Source organism: Cricetulus griseus, chromosome 2 (genome assembly GCF_003668045.3).
Source record: "Cricetulus griseus strain 17A/GY chromosome 2, alternate assembly CriGri-PICRH-1.0, whole genome shotgun sequence".
Taxonomy (NCBI): Eukaryota; Metazoa; Chordata; class Mammalia; order Rodentia; family Cricetidae; genus Cricetulus; species Cricetulus griseus.
Window position 1 is genome coordinate 156,706,803 of NC_048595.1, and position 6,064 is coordinate 156,712,866.

A 6,064-nucleotide genomic window follows, 5' to 3' on the forward strand; every position below is an offset into this window, starting at 1 on the left:
TATGTACATTAAAAGTTGTCCTACTTGTTACATCAATAAACCTCCACATGAAAACATCTGTTTCTGTTATTCACGCATTTTATTAATCTTAAAATAGGCCTATCAAATCTGTTATAGATGTTTTGTTAATTTTATGAACTTACAGTATTATTTTCTTGTTACTTTAGTGCCAAACCTTAGGCTCCAGGAACTTAAGTCTATATAAATTCTTCATTCACCCTGTCAGTGGTACTTGACTCACAAGGTTCAGCATCAGCAATGTTGAGCTACTATATACATTTGAGGCAGATGTATTGATTTCAATAGTCCAGAAATCCATCTTAAGAATGAAGACAGGCAATCAAAGAACAATTATTAAATAGTTACGCTGGTCCCCTGGAGAGTGACCTGGGTGCAATCCCCTTTGGATTATTGCAGAGCCTGTCATTTAATATTATAAGTTTGTGTTGATAAATGAGTTCAACCCAGTATTTTCCTTTTTGATTTAAACACTTGTCCCTGAAGAGATGATCTATGAGAAAGTCAGGCTTTCCAGTTGCAAAATTCCTGTAGATGCAATTTTAACAGAATCTATAGTTTGTGCAAAAATGATGTATACCACCAACAGAGTATACCCTTAGGGCTGGATGGTGAAATGAAAGTAGGAAAATCACCTTCAGAGATAATTTGTTACTGATGACACTTGGAAGAAAGTCTTTTAAATCATATGAACAATTCTCAAGGAGGTAATATGAATATAATTTAATAAACTTGGTCTAATTAATGATGACATTTATTATTATCAAGATAGGTGTGTGGTGTGCTGTGTGGTGATTAAAAAAGGAAATAATGACAAATAAGAATTATTCAGTATTTCTTGAATTCAGCATAGTTTTAGGTGTCTTAGGAGGACATACTTTCCTTAAATCCAGGAATAAAAATTGATCATGAAGTAGTAGATCTTACTGATATCACTGCCTTTTGGCTTGCAAATTGAAAGCTTGATGTATGGCAGAGTTACCCTGTGAACAAGTAGCCAAATCAACTGAGAGCAGCTTAGAGGGAGAGTTCCGAAGGGCTGCCTGGGGAGCAGGGCAAGTTCCATTTGGTGGTTGCAGAGGGACAGCTTACAAGGGCTAGAACCTATGGTGTTAGCGCTGTGATCACTGTATTTTCAACCTTAGTAATTTCATCTTTGAGTTTGTGTTTTGTAGGCAAAGTCTGAAAGGACATCAGAGCCAGGCTAAAGGCTTGCAGCCTGCTTTTTCAGGCCTTCCTATATCGCTAGTCTTTCTTTGAGTCCACTTCCTTGCCTCTGGCACATTCAACAAAACCAAAACAAATAACAACAAAAGCAAATAACAAAGTGGCATTCCTACTAACACTTAAAATATTTAATTTAAATATAACCACACTATTTCCCTGTTTCCTCTTGTCCCTTCAAACCCTTTCTCAAATTTATGGCTACTGTGTGTGTGTGTGTGTGTGTGTGTGTGTGTGTGTGTGTGTGTGTGTGTGTGTGTGTAACAAAAGCAACATATATGTACATGCATATGAATAAACACATAAATGCAACCTTCTGAGTCTGTTTAATGCTGTGTGGACCGCTTGGTTTTGGGTAAGTATTTAGGAGCTCTTCCTTTCTTTCTACCACAATGATTTTTATTGGCAAATATTTATTGTATATAGGAATGGGTTTCATAAAGATATTTTCATAAAACTATATCATGCACTTTGATCATACTAATCCTCACACTTCTTTCTCTCTCTCTTCCTCCTCCGGCCATTGTGTGTTGTTAATAGTGCTGCAATAAACATAGAAATGCAAGTGGATCTGTGACATGTTGATTTAGATTCAATAGGATAGATCAGAATGGTATTGCTGGGCCATCTGATAGTTCTAATTGTTAGTCTCATGAGGAACTTCCATACCGATTTTAATACTGCCTGGGGTACTTCATATTCCATGATCAGTGTACACAGGTTTACTTTTCCCTAAGACACCACAATTTGTGCAGGTCATAGGACAACTGTGAGAGTCAGTCTTTTCCTTTTACCATGTGGATCCCATAAGGATCCCAAATATCAAATTCACATCATCAGGCTTGACACCAAGTCTCCTTACCTGCTGAGCCATCTCATTGCTCTCAGCTTTCATGAATTATGTTTTAAAAATTGAATTATTTTTTAAACATTTAACACAATAGCTATCATCCTAAACATGTCAAAGTGTATAATCAGGGGGCATTCAATACATTTGTATTGAACAACCATCATTGCGTCCATGTGTAGAACTGTTCCTGAAGAATATAGAACATCACCAGAATTTTGTAAACTTGGAGCCCTGTGACCATTAAATAATCCCATCTTCGCTCAGCCCTGGCTACTGTTATTCTGCTTCTTGGCTGTATGTGTTTGATGAGTGCAGGAAACATCCATAAACAGAATGATATAGTGTGTGTCCTTTGTGACTGGCTCTTTCACTTGGCACCATGTCTCCAAATTTCACTCATGTCATGCCATTCATCGGAATTCCCTTCCTTTTTTAAGGTTGAATGATATCTGAACAGACTTACTTTTATTTCTTCATTTCTTCATTCACCTGTCAATGAGCATTTGGGTCATTTCTGTCTTTTGGTTGCTGTGCATATGCTGCTGTAATCATGGGTGTGCAGGCATCTCTTTGAGACTCTATATGCCATTTCCTTAGTGTTTCCCTAGAAATTTTTTTTCATATGCTTACTTACCATTCATGCTTTATCTTTTGAGAACTCTATATTCATTTCATATTTATTGATGGAGTTGTTTGGCCTTTTGGTCTTGGCCTTTAAAGTTTTTATGAAGTCTGGATGTTAGTAATTTATGAAAATTCTAGCTAGCAAAGATTTTCTCCATTTTCACGAGATTGACTGCTTTCTTTGCTGTAAAGAAGCTTTTAATTACATGAGATATGATTTGTTAGTTTATGGTCTTATTTCCTGAGCTATTGGATAGAGTCCCTCTCATAAAGTTATTGTCTGTGACTGTATCTTGAAATATTTCCCCTTAACATTAGTTTCAGGTCTTATAGCAAACTCTTTGATTTTGAAAAGACTTTTGTATAGGCTAAGAAACACATATCTAGTTTCACACTTCTGTATGTAGATACTGATTTTTTTTAGCAACATTTGATGAAGAGGCCTCATTTTCTCCAGTGATGCTTTTGACATCTTTGTCAAAGCTCAGGTACTTAAAACTGTACAATTTCTTCCCATTCTGTTGAACACAAGCGGTTTTCCTAAGGTTTGATGTATAACTTGAAATCATGTAACATTTCTGGCATTGTAGCCTTTGTTCATGATAGATTAGGATTTCTCCCTTGTTTCTTCAATTGCTATAACTAAGACTTTATGCATTATATTTACTAAGGGTGCAGAAAATGCACTCTTGTCCTATTCCTGATTTAAGTAGAAATGTTTAGAGTAGCTTCATTTAATAGAAGGATAAGGATAGGTTTGTCATATATATCTCTAACTAAGTTGAGGTATGTCCTTTCTATTCCTAGTTTATTTTAACATTTTATGATAAAGGGACATTCAACTTTATCAAAGACCATTTTTGGTTTTTCTACCCCAGTACTCCCACTTCCATTTTCATATCATATGTGTTATTTAACCTTCCCTGTGGTGACATATTGTTTATTATCTAATAAAGTTTGCCTGGAAATCATAATTTGAAGCTAGTCACAGCCATAGAGGCCAGACAGTGGTGTCATGCACCTTTAATCCCAGGACTCAGGAGACAGGCAGATGGATCTCTATGAGTACAAGGCCACTCAGGGCTACAAGAGAGTGAATTAATCTAAAAGAGAAACAGAGCTCACACCTTTAGTCCAAGAACTAGAGAGCTAGAGAGGTTTATAAGACAGGAGCATGGTCTCAGACCTGGCAATTAGTCTCCAGCCATGTTGAGGACAGGATTGCCCCAGGCTTTGTAGACATAAGGGCTTTCTCGTGGCCTGGCTCCTTTGCTTCTCTGGTCTTCAACTTGAGGTAGGTCCTTCTGGGAAATGTCAGGAATGAGTTATTGCAGAAGGCTTATGTAAGCATATCCTTCATTCTGCTCTTCCATCATGTCACATGAAGACCAGTGCTGCTCCACTCAGAGGGACCATCAGGCACCATCTTGGACACAGATTTGGCCTCACCAAATGCCGGAGCATTGATCTTGGATTTTTCTGACTTCCAGAAATCTCTGAGATAAACTCCCATTCTTTAGGAGTTACCAACTCTCAAGAACTTTCTGTAGCAGCACAAACAGATCACCTTTGTCTAAAAACAGATAAATATGAGAACAAATTAAAATATGAATTTTTTCTCAAATTCATAAGAGAAGTGAGGTCACAGGCAAAACTGCTGCTGGCCAAATCAGAAATGTAGGTGGACATATATGGAAAACCACAAGTTCCCAGAGCCAGAACCACTGTAGGACAGTAATACAGCAGCAAACCAAACTGGAGTGTGACTCTCTGGAGGCTCAGTGTGAAGAAGTATGCTAAATCCTCCGTGGGGACCCAGTAGCAGAAGGTCAGATTCTTAAGGTGCTGAAGAAAGAGCTCCCTACTCTTCCAGAAGAGGGAAAGAAATGGACCACATTGAGATGTCTATGTACCACAGCCATCTTGGCAAGGCTTGTCCTTGGGAGATACAATTTATCCAAGCCTGATGTCCAGTTGTACTGGGTAGGAAGTGAATCACCTGTCTTACTTAGTCCATCCCAGATGCTCTAACATGATGCTACAGACCCACCAGCATTATAAAGTGCATGCTATTTCTCATAGTCAAGATCAAAGCAGTTTTAGCATCTGGTGAAAACCCATTTTCTAGTTCTCACTGTCTACAAAAGAAACATCCTGAGTTGTCCTACATTTAATTACCATGGCTGGAAGACAGAGGGAAAGAGAGACACGACATTAGTCAGTTAACACCTGTGGGCCAAACCAATAAGAGGCTACCCCAAATTCCTGAACATATGTTCAAGCCCTAACTTCTAGAATCATGTGGTAGGTTACCCTGCAACACTACACCTGAGTTGCAGTTTGTTAACCATTGGCAATCCAAATGCAACAGGTGGGGTTTCCAGCTCTTCTCTGTTTACCTTGCCCCTAATGTGAACTCTGAACTTTATGCTATGCTACTGTGGTAGTGTTGGCTCATCCGTTGAAGCAAATGTGCACCCACAACATACATAATGAGAAAGTCATCATGTATTGGGGCAGGGGACTGTGGGGCCTTCTTTATCTCTCTGTTGCTGTGAACCTGAAACCACTCAAGAATGACTGAAGTACCCAAATTTAAAGGAGGAAATAACATTATCTCTCTATATGTAATACATATATGTTAAGTCTATACACTACATATCTATACATGTATATATGTATATGTAAGGGATATGCATGATTTATGTAAGAAAAATGACAGCAATGATACAAGAAATGAATGGGGAACTAGATTTTTTTCTTCCTGTAAGATTCTCCTATTATACAAAGTGGTATAGTTTTATTTGAAAATAGGAATGGCTATTTTTTTTTTCCGAGACAGGGTTTCTCTGTGGCTTTGGAGGCTGTCCTGGAACTAGCTCTTGTAGACTAGGCTGGTCTCGAACTCACAGAGAGTCACCTGCCTCTGCCTCCCGACTGCTGGGATTAAAGGCATGCGCCACCAACGCCCGGCAGGAATGGCTATTTAAAACAGCATCATGTAGCACAATGTATGTAGGAAACACATAGCTAAGGAGATGAAGGTTTTGATAATGATATCTGCAGGACTTTTTAGAAGACATTAAAGCTACTGATAAGTTCATGTTATTTCCCTCACTGGAAGATTTTCCCAAGGCAATTAAAATTTCTTTTGAAATCAGACTTATGTAGTTTTCATTTGCTGATCTTGCTTTCGATATCCTGGCTAGGAAATTATTACTAAATATAAATTCATGATCATTGGTATTCTCTTTTGATACCTAATGCATCAACTCACCTAGAAATTATTCTGAAGTATGGTTGAGATAGGTATGCATTTATTCTTATTTTCTAAGTAAACAAATTAAC